The sequence below is a fragment of the Penaeus japonicus genome, unplaced genomic scaffold (assembly GCF_977035675.1).
Source record: "Penaeus japonicus unplaced genomic scaffold, GWHDUDI00000001_assembly GWHDUDI00000006, whole genome shotgun sequence".
Taxonomy (NCBI): domain Eukaryota; kingdom Metazoa; phylum Arthropoda; class Malacostraca; order Decapoda; family Penaeidae; genus Penaeus; species Penaeus japonicus.
In genome coordinates, this window is record NW_028234408.1 from 18707254 (window position 1) to 18722253 (window position 15000).

Sequence of the window (15000 nt, forward strand, 5' to 3'; positions counted from 1 at the left end):
AAGGGCCGAACGTCGTTTAGGAGCGCGAAGATTTTTTTTATTAAAAAAAATAATGAAGTCATGAAAATGGTGTATTTTCATTCATCTATATCAGCCGTATTGGAATAAATTCGGTTTTCATCTGCAGACTACTACTGAGTTATAACTTATCAGTACTGAAACAATGATAGTGTGACAGCAGTGGGTAGCAACGCAGTAGCAAGGATTATCACTTATTGTTGTCGATATAAGGCTGGAAACGCGTTGCCTCTGATCTTCAAAGTGTGACCTTCAAGTTATGTTACATGGATGCTACATAGCATATATATCATAGTGTTTTGATACGTTCCTAATTCAAAAGTTTATATTTATTATTTTTTTTTTTTTGCAGTAATATGTTAAATAAGGTATGTATCTCACAGTCTACATACACTTGGACATGCCTTTACATATACACATACTCACACACACACACACACACACACACACACACACACACACACACACACACACACACACACACATACGCATACGTTTCCATAATTACTCACTCAAATAAACTTCCACGAGGACACACACTTAAAAACCGCAAAATATTTGCAAAGACATTCACACACAGCAGAACATGCACTGCCACACGCACACAAACTAACCACAGTCCACATGGTCTATTTTTCGATCTCCTCGAACATGTGCCCTCTTCCACCTCGCCGAGAGGTTACGCAACAACATCTGGTTGTTCCCGCACCGTAGACTCAGCCCCTCTCCATACACTCGATTGATAATCGGCATTTGACTGATCTATAATTAAAGCTAACTAATCGAGGTTTGTGAAAGGTAGAAAGGATTAGTAATATTAGATCTGTCCTGAGACAAGTATAGATGTCACCAACATTCGCCGGTAGCAGAATTGTTGTGGTTTATTTAAAGATTCGATGAAGGCTAACCCCTACAATGAAAACCCCGTTGGCCCAGCTGGGAAGCAGCCAATATCCAAGGCTATGGGGAGATCTCGACAACGTTGGTGGTTCTACAGGACGAAAAAGAAAAAGAGAGGGAAGAAGAGAATGGTGTGAGAAGGAGGGGGAGGAGGAGAAATAGGTAGGGTAGAAAGAGAAGGAGGAGGAGAAGTAGGTGGGGTAGAAAGAGAAAGAGGAGGAGAAGGAGCAGTGAAAGGAGAAGGAAAAGAAGGAGGAAGAAGAAGAGACGAAGCAGATATAGACGTGAGGAAGGTCAGGGAAGTTACCCGCCCCTCATTTTACATATGCCTGACCTTCGCCATTATCCTTGGCGCTACTCTTTAGGTAGACAACATACACGTAAGCAGAGTATACCAAGGACAAATAGGTATCATTCGTCAACCTGACATGAAAACGTAACTGGAAAAATAACGATCATAGTGATGTCTCCCTGAGATTATTGCGAGAATGGGATTTTCACTTTCTCTCAGTTTTACCAGTACTTTCGAACATATGAATTAATGAATTAACATCGTCTAAATTACGTAATTCAAATCTTCTAACAATCAATATCAAAACAACTTGTCTTTCATACCAGTATCTATCATTTTGTAATGGACGTAAAATATCTTATCTGCATGTACCTTCGTCTCCCTTATCTGAGAGACTTATGAGACGTAAGTTACACTTCCGTAGTATCTTATTTCTTACAGTTCCTAAAAACAGCTATCTACAAATACTAGTAAATAGATTGCCTTGTTTTAATTATTAAAATCCATCTTCAGTTTCATAGTGCGTAATATACAAACTCATATCTATGCATAATCAGGTTTTGTTACATCTGATTTATTGTAGGAAACCAAAGAAAAAATGTATGTATAAACAGGTTTTGTTACATCTGATTTATTGTAATTAAACAATATTTTACTTTTCATAACACTTATGAGCACTTTGTGACTGTACACTGATTATTAGTGATTTGAGTATTCTACAAGGGTGCAGGGTACTGCGTGCCAAGGACATCTATTTCGCCATTATCATTTTTTACGAAAAAGGGTACGTTGTATGTATATGTATATTTATGTGTGTGTGTGTGTGTGTGTGTTTGTGTGTGTGTGTGTGTGTGTGTGTGTGTGTGTGTGTGTGTGTGTGTGTGTGTGTGTGTGTGTGTGTGTGTGTGTGTGTGTGTGTGTTTGTGTGTTTGTGTGTGTGTGTGTGTGTGTGTGTGTGTGTGTGTGTGTGTGTGTGTGTGTGTGTGTGTGTGTGTGTGTGTGTGTGTAAGCGTGTGAGCCGCCATGGCGCCATTACAACCTTGCACCTGTCTGACTGGCGTACATACCTTATTAACAGGAAATCGATCAACTAATGGGTGTAACACAGTTAAAATGAAATGAATGAATGCCTCTAAAACAGTTAATCTTTTACATCCAAATTCAAAAAAAGGAAAACGGCTGTGACACTGTTTTCTGATAATGCTCTCGTGGATCGGCACCTTGGTACTCCGACCCAAGGTCATTCAATATCATTCCTAAACTTCTAATTCCCCGTTTTCCCGCACATCAAAATCACTTCTACTGACTTTGGTAGACGTGCTAGCATCCATGGTACGCGATCACATCATTGAAAGCACCAGGTCGCCAAAAGTAGTAGCAGTGGCAAGGGGAAAGTTGCCAAAAAATGCAACCCTGTAGGATATCGCCGGGCTATATTGAACGCGTAGCCTGGCAACACCGCAGTCAGAGTACTTCTTACGTAACGTCCTTCGGCGCCGGTTGTATAAGGGTATAGGGGAGGGAGGAAGGGAGAGGGGGGGGGGAGGAAAAGGGTTTAGATGCCGGCGACGGAGAGTGAGGTGGAGGGGCGCAGGTTGGTGAGTTCGGAGGGGAAGGAGAGTGTGTGGGGGGGGGGTAGAATTGGTAGCGGGTGTGGGAGAGAGTAGGGGAAATGCAAGGGGATAGGGAGGGGAGGGGTAGAAAGTAGAGAGTAGAGAGTAGAGAGGGTGAGGAGACTGAATCAATATACGGAGGAGAAAAGAGAAGTAGAGAGTGGAAGGAGTGGGTATTTGGGGACAAAGAGAGACGGGAAGCGTCGAGAGAGAGTACCCATCTGATCGAACACAGTCCTTGGCTTGGCGTGCTAGCAAGACCAAAAAATTACCATGGCATTTAAAGTAATACAAACAGTGCATATACAAGAGGTTCACATAAAGAATGTGGCAGTGAGAAAGGTTAGTTTGGTATGTAAAAAGTAAGAGAGAGAGGGAGGGAGGGGGAGAGAGAGAGAGAGAGAGAGAGAGAGAGAGAGAGAGAGAGAGAGAGAGAGAGAGAGAGAGAGAGAGAGAGAGAGAGAGAGAGAGAGAGAGAGAGAGAGAGAGAAAAGCATGACAAATGTACATTACAGTGGTGTAATGCACATGTGTATACCTATAGAATGTACTGCACAAGGATCCACACATGAAAACAACCGATCCATCAATCAATCAACAGACACAACTGGCACATTCCTTTCTCAAATGGAAGGACGGATTATTTTTGTTTTTTCTTCTTCTTCTCAGCTGCGAATTGTTTCTTGTGCCACGAAGATATCAGGAGTCAGAGGCTCAGTACTTCGCCTCCTCCCGCGTGGCTCAACCAAGGCTTGGACAGTCTCACGTGGCTACTAACGTGGGCCAAGAATTTTGGACTCTTTACACCGGGAGAAGAACTCCGACATTGTTTCGAGTTTCAATTAGGCGAATAAATTATATCTTATTTTCACCTGGATGTCACACACACACACACACACACACACACACACACACACACACACACACACACACACACATATATATATATATGTGTGTGTGTGTGTGTGTGTGTGTGTGTGTGTGTGCGTGTGTGTGTGTGTGTGTGTGTGATTGTATTTATGTATTATATCATATTATTTATTTGTATATTATGTTTTACACACACACACACTCACACACACACACACACACACACACACACACACACACACACACACACACACACACACACACACACACACACACACACACACACAATATATATATATATGTATATATATATATATATACATATATATATATATATACATATATTTATGTATATATATGTATATATATGTATATTTGTGTGTGTGTAAAACATAATATATAAATAAATAATATGATATAATACATAAATATAATATCACCCCCCCCCCACACACACACACTCACATACACACACACACACACACACACACATATATATATATATATATATATATATATATATACATATATGTATGTATGTATGTAAAACATGATATACAAATAAATAATATGATATGATACATAAATACAATAATATATACACACATATATGTATATATACATATATACATACATTACATATATATATGTGTGTGTGTGTGTGTGTGTGTGTGTGTGTGTGTGTGTGTGTGTGTGTGTGTGTGTGTGTGTGTGTGTGTGTGTGTGTGTGTGTAAACGAATCACACCCCATACCCCATCCTAATCAATGCCTCCCCCAGAGTCATAAATCTCAAAAACAAGGCCAGGGGTCCCAACAGCCATCATTACTCCTCATACTCACCACAAGCTAAGGGCGGCTTGTGTTTCGGGGCAGGGAGGGGGGGCCTCGGCCTCAGGAGCGGCGGCGGGTTGTTCATCAGACATCCTGCAGAGAGAGAACAAGCATATTCGTCACCTGCACCAAAGGGAAGATTATGCTGTGTCAAGCCACCTAAATCAGGTGCGTATTCCCTGCTGTTTCATTATTATTTTTTCTTTCTTTCTTTTTTTTCTTTTTTTAGAATATGTGATGAAGATACATATAAGCTTATATATGATTAGATATATGGATATAGGTATGGGCAGATGTGTCGGAATTTTAGGATGAGGATCGTAATTCATTCGCTGGCATATGTATCACAGGCTGAGAACTCGCATTTCCAGTTTGGTTAACACCGCCAAGACAGGATGCGACCATTCAAAAAAAGATGAAGAAAAGGATATTCATAAGCAAATTCATCCTCGTCGCCACAGAGTTTTCTCAATCGTAACAAAAAGAGAGGAAGAGATGTAACGATTTAGAGATAATGGTAGATTAATAGGTGGATGGATTGATTGATTGACAGAGATGTATTAGATAGATGGATTGAATGATAGAGAGAGACGTATTAGATAGATAGATGGATTGATTAATAGACAAAGACATATTAGATAGATAAATGGATAGGTAGATATTGGGTGAGAGAAAGAAATAGATAGAAAGAGAGCGAACGAGCGAGAGAGAGAGAGAGAGAGAGAGAGAGAGAGAGAGAGAGAGAGAGAGAGAGAGAGAGAGAGAGAGAGAGAGAGAGAGAGAGAGAGAGAGAGAGAGAGAGAGAGAGAGAGAGAGAGAGAGAGACTGTTTAACATCAGATGTACCCAGCAGAAAATAAACACGTATGTGCATCTGTACTAAAACCAAAGTACACACCTGAGTACTGCGGAAGGGAAGAGCGAACGGCGTTGCCAAAGGACGCGAGAGAACTGCGAAGGCCCTGTTACTAGGCTCGTAGACTGGTTCACTATGCCCCTCCTACTTTTATGACGTCATGCAGATTGCCCCGCCCATTCCTGTACCGTTGAACTCGATCATTTATAGAGAGATATCATATCAGTAACGGAATCCTTACCTGGCTTACGTGGCCTCGGTTTTAGATTATCATGATCTAAGTGTATAATCTCCACCTGATTACGCACTTGAAGTAGAGTGTACTTTTGCTATTTTATGGATGTGGAAACAATACTTATTTTCCAGCAATACTACACGATTTGATATATCATCTACCTATCTTTTTTTTGTTTTTGTTTTTTTATGTCATATCTTATGGTATTTTGTTGAGTAGTTTGTATTTGGCAACAATCTGACATCAAGGAGAAAGTAGGTCAAGGCTATCATCCTTAATATATGAGTGAATGTTGCCATGCACATCACCCAAAACATTCAAGTCATCAGAATATAAACCTTTGGGGTAATTAATTTGTAAATCAGAACTTAAATATCGATGCCTTTGAAAAACCCTTTGGGATAGATCTCTTCCTTGGCGTCTTATTTTTTCTTTATTTTTTTGAGACTATAATTTATTCTTTAATTTTGAAAATCTGACTACTATGCTTAAAAACGTTATATTATCATCATATCATTTTCTGTTTAAGATTTTCCATTCATCAAGAAAGTTCATTTGCGAATGACCATAGCTGTTCAGTTCACTGAGAGCGTTAGTTGAATGTTAAATGTTCAGAAATGGAAAGCATGCAGAGGAGGACAAGATACATTGTAGACATCAATATATAATAAAGTTTTGTATAAACAGTACACACACACAGACGATGTGTGAGCGTGTGTGTAACACTTTACTTATGTCATATCAGTGCCTTGTATATGTTATCTCTGTTACATTCAATTAGTATATTCCACAATTTAGTAGCATCTAGAAAACACAGTTTCAATGCACTGCCCAACCTGATTGAGGTAACAAAATATTCACCTCCTCATACTGCACACAATTGAGTGATATTTATGGTAAGTAAGCTACCTTAGTTACCTTTGCACGCCCTTGCACACCTACATCAATTTCCTTGTACAGCAGTCACACCGGCAACAACCGCGACCTCCGTCAGCTAGACTCCTTGCTTTTCTTTCATCCAAGGGTCATTCAGAGTCCGGACTCCAGGGTGAGAAAAAGCTCTCTCCTAAGCTCATAATAGGCCTACTCGTACCAGCCTGACTTGTATACTCTCGAGCTTTATCAAGTCAGTTTTCCTGTAATAAACCGTGGAATTCTCGACACCGTCTGCTTGCTCCCGTAAAAGCACTTCAAGAATCACATTCGAGTCATTTCAACAAGCTGCTTACATTGTGTGTGTTAGTGCATATAATGTGTGAGTGTACGTGTGTATGAAATGCCATGACAATTTTTCGTATACTTCATCAATTCTATGTAATTTCACGAATTTTATTTTCCATGCACTTTTGCGATAACACGTACTAAGAGCTGATGTATTCAGGAACATCTAAAGTGCTCTTTGAATTTTACTGGATTTATATGTATGAGAAAAATCCTCTCTCTCACCCCCCCCCCCTCTCTCTCTCTCTCTCTCTCTCTCTCTCTCTCTCTCTCTCTCTCTCTCTCTCTCTCTCTCTCTCTCTCTCTCTCTCTCTCTCTCTCTCTCTCTCTCTCTCTCTCTCTCTCTCTCTCTCTCTCTCTCTCTCTCTCTCTCTTATACAAACACATGGAACATTTTTGCAACTTCTCCTTGAAAACATGTTAAGTTTTAGGTTTTAAACCACCAAAGGAAAGTCAGCTATACTTTTCACAGTTTAAGTTTGACTTAAAAACAATTCAGCATCGTCACTACAATCAAAAACTTAAAATCACAAAGCAACAGCATAACACAACTTCAAAAAACACATTATAAAACAAAGGAAAATATACATTTTAGAATGCTAAGTGATTGTTAATTGCTTGTCAGCTTTAACGTCGCTTTCTTTCTCAGGCAGATGAAAATACAAATAATGCAATAGTATAAAATACTACATTTCACAGATAAACAATGTATTTTCAAAAAACTTAGGAAAACTGCGAAAATTGGGGTTTGGGTTTCTTGGAATTTAAACATGTTGGTAAAGATAGGCTTCAATTTTGGATTCAGCGTATCATAATACCTGCAAATCGGGTAAAGCCATCTTGACAACAAAAAGCTTGCTGGGTTGTGTAATGTACTCATAATCTTAGCGTGATGTAACCATATGCTACCTGCCGACACCGTATTTCTTGTATCGTCTGTTGGTAAGAACGTTGCCATGCTCAGCAATTAATGTCCCCAAACAGTTACCTCTGAGAGTGTACACAAGAGCCTTCTCCAGCTCGCGTATCACTTGAAATCAGACACGAGAATTATCAGTACGGAAAGGACAAGGTGAAAGATGTTGAGATAGGTGAATACTCAGGGTAGAGATTTTCATCTTGTAATAGAGGCAGAGGGGTTACAGGCACATAGCATTACCTTAGGTATGTTTGACTTGTATGTTATTGTTGCAAGATATTTACACTGCTTACCATATACTCTAGACGACATTTTGCTCTTACATTTTGCTGAATATAAGTCTGCTTCAGAATTTTATTAAATCCATGTGTCAACCATGACAAGATTCGCTTTTCATTTTCAGTTATATTATCTATTGAAAATATAAGATAAGTATCGCTTCACCGAGGTCCCTGTATAAATCTAACGATGCAATCCTAAGTAGACATACTCTACCAGCATTCACGGATATAAGTCTATTAGCAGAGAATTATGAGCTCCTCGGTTGCATGTTAACATTCGTGCCAACTTCAATTTTACGAAACAATCCCTGGGAGGCTTTGATTATAAGTGATTCCAAAGGCCCTCTTAGGGAACTTGTAAAGAAAGTTTTTTGGTTATGTTTTTTCCGGGATTATGCATAGGGCAATTGATGACTGAATACGTACTGAACAAACTTTCTTTTAGCCCTTTAACAATCAGCTTAAGACTTGTATTTTGTTCTCCTTACGCTCCACGCTACAGGATTCCCAACTGCTTACTTTTGGACCACGAAACACCTAACAGCCATGTCTTGTCATGATTTAGAGAATCAACATAAAACTAACGGAACTGCTAAACGTGGCAAATCATGCAGTAGATAAATATATAAGATTACTAAATGAAATATGTTAAAGTCATCACAAAGACATTCATTGACTCTGAGATAGCCTTTCTATTAACATTCTAGTACGCAACTGACTATATTTTATTTTTTTATTTTATTTCATGCAAGCCAGAGAGAGAGAGATTTTTTTTCTCCTTATTGTTCTCTTATTGATGTCAAGGTGAAATGTCATAACTTTATGGATTTAATCTATGGATTCTGTCTATACCCTTCGGATTTCTGCCTTCTCTTTATCTGACAGGTGTTCATAATATCTCGTTGAAGTTGTATCTGCAACTTTTTAAGAGATCATTTTAAATGTTGTTCCCGCTAACCACACTACACTGTGGAGTGTTGGCAGTGATTTTCTCTGGTCTCTTCCCTGAAACTGCTATCTGTAATTCTGAATATTCTGTCAGCACATATCGCCTTAGTTTATTTGCAAAAGCGAGCTTCCCCATGAGTAAAGTTTCTTGTAGTAAAGAGTCTTCGTAATATATCTATTTATTATGTTGTATTGATATTAGTACTGCCTGTCTGCCTGTAAGAAAGGGCTTTTCTTTCACGAAAGCAAGTAAATAACTACTGCTCATCTGTCTTTGTTTTTCTTTTTTTTAACTGGCGGAGTAGATTCTTTAGTCTCTTTAGCTTGTTTACAAGTAAATCTTCTCGTAAATGCCTTTTCTATTTAGCCCATCTCTGATCGTATGTATTTCGGTATAATGTCTGCAAATAAAATCTGCAGAAGTCTTTGTTTTCTGAAGAAGAATATGCATTATTTCCAGATGAGGTGCATGCTAAAGGATTTTGCTGAAACATTACTTCATGTTTTGTCTTCCTTATCATCCTATTTAAAATTTCTAAATTATCTTTCCAGTGAGTTGTATCTTAGTGCTTCTTGTAAGGACAGGGAGAGACTTTCCTCCGGCATTGCATGGAAAAACTACCAATGTGGTAATTAATTCTGCCGTAAACAATGACCCCCCACCCACCCCCTCCCCACAAAAGAAAAAAAATCTTAAATGGTAACCCGTCTTCCTGTTTCGTTTTAAGGGTCATGTTTGCCCATTATTGCGAAGACAACCTTTATAAAAAAATTAAAAAAAATCGCTACAATTACTGCCTTGACACAAATGGGTATCAAATGTTGGATCATGCAGTCCGAGGATTTAATGAGCAATTAGTGACAGTTAAAGGACGAAAAAATCTTGAAACTGGGGGAAAAGGATAAGGTAAATATCTTTATATCTAGTGTTCAGAAGGATAAGAAAAAAATGTAATGAAAAGACGTCTAATACAAGGAATCCTTTTCTTGTACCGAATAACGTCCTTTGTTTAAGAGGATCTGTAAAGTAAAGGAAAAGTGGGACATTTACTTTCCCAGTAATTCAATGGTAAACAAATAACATACATTTGACGTTTGTGATTACTTATATACGTAGTTTATGGTGACAGTAATTTGTCATATCAATATTTATTTGATAGTGTTTTGGAATGAACCTAGGTATAGAATAATGCTTAATACTGAAAGAGTCGCGACAACTCAAAATTTGGCGCTATTTCGACTATGTCAGTAACTTTTTCATAGCTTATTGACACTCACTTGGAGTGTACATTATAAAGCCGTTTCTTATGGTACACCGTTCATCTTAGTTTTGTTTGAAATTTAAATTGATGGTCTCAGCAAAGGGCATGAAAAAAGGAAAGAGCAAGCTAAGAATGCAGGAATAAAGTGAGAGAAACGAACATAAGTCATCCGACACTGCAGGGACACATCGATCTGCTTCATGTTCGTTTTTTGCAGCCACTTCTTGGGCTCCAACATTCATCTTGGGCTCTTATAAAAGCTAAATTGTTGGACTTAAACAAATGTCAAGCTAAAGCAAGAATAAGCCTAGTAATTCATAATAAGAGTGGGATGAACGAACGTAAGTTATCTGGCGCTATAACTGCTTACTTCTCGCTCTTTGCTTAACCCATAGTGGGCGGGTGGCACACATGCCAAAGGAGTTTTTGGCGTGAGGGCGGGGCAACACGTTGGGGCCAATAGTAGTTATGTCACAGTTGACGTTAGGATCGCTGTGTTTCTCTGTTACACTATGAATGATGAATATATTTAGTGACTTACGATGTTAAGAGCTATAGCTCTAAAATACTGGCGATGCAGGATGTGCAGATAGAGTGAGAATAGGAACTTGATCCAGACCATGTGCATCCTATTTAATGTGACCCTGTAAAAGTATGGCCTCTTTGTGATGTGGTACTCGCAGTCGTAAGCAAAGGACTCCTTCTTCTTTTCAAATCAATTTTTTTTCCCTTTTGAGGTAGTTATTTTTATAATATTTGTTTACGACAGTAAACAAGCAAAAAGTTGCTTCTTGTTTCATAAAACTGTAATATTTCTATCATATTACATATAAAAAAAAACATAATGAGGTAATGTGGACCCTATATTACAATTTTAGTCAACTACAACAATGATAAACTCTGTCAGATTGCACATATAAGACTCACAACATAACGAGTGAATGGAAGAGAGCGCGAAAAGCTGTGTCGCGTGAAAGAAAACCTACTTTAGGTGCCAGCAGTGGTACTAGTTCTCATCCTGGGGACCAGTCGAGCAAATTTACCCTACCCTCGTCCGCAATGGGTTAATATTCTCAAATGACAAATGGATAAAAGGGTATAAATGAAACTGAATATTTTCACAACACAAGAGATGTAATTTACGCGTAAATTACATCTCTTGTGTTGTGAAAATATTAAGTCTCATTTATACCCTTTTATCTCTCTCTCTCTCTATCTATCTATCTATTTCTCATTGCTGCTAGCGCACATCTACAGTACTTCCTGTGGATATTGAGGAAAATATAATATAAAAGTAGAGGCGATGAATGAGAAGTTGGAGGTTTGCAATAAATGTTTTATAGGTTCATCCTTACATGCAACACTATGAAACAAGAACTACCAATTGACTTGATCATAAATATTGTCGTTCATTTTGAATTTGCTGGGAATCAGTATTGCTCAAACCTCTTTTTTTTTTTTTTTTTTTTTTTTTTTTTTTTTTTTTTTTTTTTTTTACCTATTATGAAATCCTTACATACATATAGTGCCCAGTCGGCCGATATATATCACCTGGGTTTGCTACACATACAGCAATAAAAAAGGTTCAAAATATCAGTTAAGTAAAACAAAACTAATCAAAAAGAATTCATGATGCTCTGTTGCACCTGCAAATCAGAAATCACAGCTCGCTTATGGTAGCGGGAAGAAGCGAGAAAGATTCCAGAGAGCACCTGCAATATTACTTGGCTTCTATTTCTACTTTTCCTTCGAGCAAGCACTGCAAATCTATTATGAAGTAACATTGATTTCCATCTCTATTTCATATATGTGTAGGCAATTATCACCATCTTTTAACAATCCTTCATGATATAGCGGGTAAGTTAAAACTGGGAGGTCAAGGGCGATGATTACAAATGATAAGATATTTGCTTCCACTTGTATCTGGTTTATTCTGCATATAATATTATTGATTATTAGCGTAATTCATGCAACTGTTTTAGTCATTCATATTATATACCGTACGCCGATTTCTGTAGGCCGGTTAGAATATTCTTCATTTTGCTGTTCATTAATACCAAAAGCTTATACCAAATTTTATAATAACCTATTATCTTAACCGTTATGTATCATCAGAATATTTAAACTTGTATATACCATTATAATGGTTAATTATTGTTTGATTGCACATGATTTATAATTACCCTTACGGCAATTGTCTTTGAAAGGCTTTAGGATTCGCAAACATATGTTACGTCTATTGGACCAGATTTATACATAACTTTTTGTCTGCCATATCTCGTTGTGTAGAAATTGAAATCGGAAAGGGGTAAAACACACTAAAGCCGAGCAAGACGTTTATTGCCTGTCAGGGCTGACTTGCGCTGATTTCTTTCGCCTGTGCACCATTTTATTTTTCTCTCATATGTAAGTGTCATTGCTCTACGTATATTCTTTTATATCTTGTGACCTTGCATCCAAAGAACTTGAACGTATCAAGTTGTTCCGACTCTTATTATTTATTCTCTCCTCTTGGCAGTTGCAAACGTGTTACTAGAGACACACATGCTTTTTCTTGGTGTGACGCACGCATGTTGCTCTGGAAGCCGTGAAAGCTGCGCACTTTTTCAGGAACCCGAACAAGATACACGCATGTTATTCATGAAGCTGGACAAGACGCATGCATGTTATTCAGAAAGCTGGGCAAGATGAACACATGTCATTCAGGAAGCTGGGCACGACGCACGCACGTTGAGCAGGAAGCTATGTAACGCGTATGCATGTTTTTCAGTCTCCGTCTCCTGCGGACAAAAGTCTTTGGTAAGGAAGCCGTGCAAGGTGCATGCATCTACTGCAGCCGAGAATCAATGGTGAAGACGCCGTGCATAGTGCACACATGTTCAGTCTCCGTCTCCTGCGGCCGAGAATCTATGGTAAAGAAGCAGTGCAAGGTGCATGCAGTTTAATCGGTATCCTACAGCCGTGAATCAGTGGCAAAGAAGCCGTGGTACTCGCATGTTGTTCATTCAGTCTCCCTCTCCTACAGGCGAGATCCCCTCGGTAATACGTGCATGATGCACGCCCCTCGTTTTTTAGTCCCCCTCCAGCGGTTGAGAAGTGCTCGTGCTCCCACGATGTCAGACGTATATGATGTCATTCGCCCCCCCCCTCCTGTATATATGTTGTGCCAATGCATGTTTTCACCAAGAATGGCCAGTGGTCGAGTCAATCCAACCGCACTTGTAAGATACAGGACATCGCGCCAGTTACACCTGACCACCATACCTAGCGCGCCTGCTACCCTGGGTCTAGAATAAGAGCATTTGGCTCTTTGCAGGTAGTAGTGGTGAAGTCGCATGCCCAAGAGGCTAGCCACTGTCGTACTCCCACCCTGGTGAATTGGCACCATCAGTCGAAAAGCAGATTAGTTATAAGTATTTATTCTACGAGGCACTGTCATCCTTCAAGTACCTCTTTTCGTTTATCTAAGAGGAGAACAGACAGTACACCTCTTTGTTTCGACGTGCTCTTTTGGCTATAAGCAAGTTCTTATAGCCTATGATTATTCGAGGTAGATCATAATTTCACTGACATCGCAAGCTTGTCACTTTTATTACTTCTTCACACGCAAGGTCTGCCTATACTCACAACATTATGCCATGTGTATTTTTTCTCACATGGTATGTGTTACGTTATGTATTTACTTGGGCCACCGGTTAGCGCCCATTAAAGCCGCCATATTTGTTTGTATGTTCTGGCTGATTGTCATAACTACCTGCAAAGCTTTGTGCAAATATCTTCTAATGACCAGAAACCCACATTTGGGGTGGAGACATTCATTCTAGCTTATAGTATTTTGAGCCTGGTTATTTCTCTGACTAAGATATGATGGAGGCCGTCTAGAAGTGCGGTTCGATCGATCGAAAGAACTGATTGTTAAGAGTCATAAGATTTATTATACTCATTCAATGTTGTGAATCATGCATTCCCTCATGACCTGAGATATCCTGTTTCATTTTCCCCTTTCGCCTTCAGTCCACTCCTGGATCCTGGCTGCAGCAATATTTGTTAGCCTGGATGCCCTAGGTCGGAGAAAGTTATCCTAGATTGTCTGTCACCATACTAATGGTGAATATAAGGAAGGATAAAGGAGGCAGACAGCAGAGCAGAAGCAGAGGACAAGATAGAACAATACAGAAAAGCGCACAACTCTGACCTCTAGCCATGCCGGCTGGAGGCTAGGGTAATTATCGGGCCATCCAGATAAGCTGTTGCAGGAGAGGATCATCTGTGTCCTTCTCCCACTCTATATTTTAGGTTCACACATTTGATTTCCTGTTTGACAGCTGCTTTTTCCACATACCTAAGAGCCCGAAAGACATTACAATTGTCTTTTGTACCATTAAATGCTTCATTCATTTCATTAAACTTCGCTGCAGCCTAGGACTTTTCCTTTGTTTTATTATAATCAGTACGGATTTTTTGTCTGAATTCTACTATCATAGGGCAATTCACACCAAATTTCACTCCCAGCAGAAAGCTTCGTAATTACTTAATTCTTACTCAAGGCATTAATTCCAAAGCAAAAATCCTCTTGTACCATTAGATTATGGTCCACTATGAAGCAGTCCTAATTGCAAGGGCTGCCCATGCATTGCATATTTATAACCGCAGATAAAAGGAAGTTAAATACATAAGGTATGGGGGAATAAGGAGTAGGGCGCTTCTGTGCCAAATGGCAATAAGGTAAAGTGAACACAGTTTGTATGACTCAT

General features: G+C 39.1%; 1 long non-coding RNA gene across 1 annotated transcript in view; it reads right to left on the bottom strand.

Moving 5' to 3' along the window:
• LOC122252753 (uncharacterized) overlaps positions 1–5552 on the bottom strand; it is an 8844-nt gene extending 3292 nt beyond the window's left edge. Inside the window, exons 1-2 of the long non-coding RNA XR_006223192.2 lie at positions 5423–5552; positions 4535–4618 (exon numbers count right to left, since the gene is read on the bottom strand). This is a non-coding gene — a long non-coding RNA (uncharacterized LOC122252753). The remainder of the gene's footprint in view (positions 1–4534; positions 4619–5422) is intronic.
• Positions 5553–15000: the final 9448 nt, after the last annotated feature.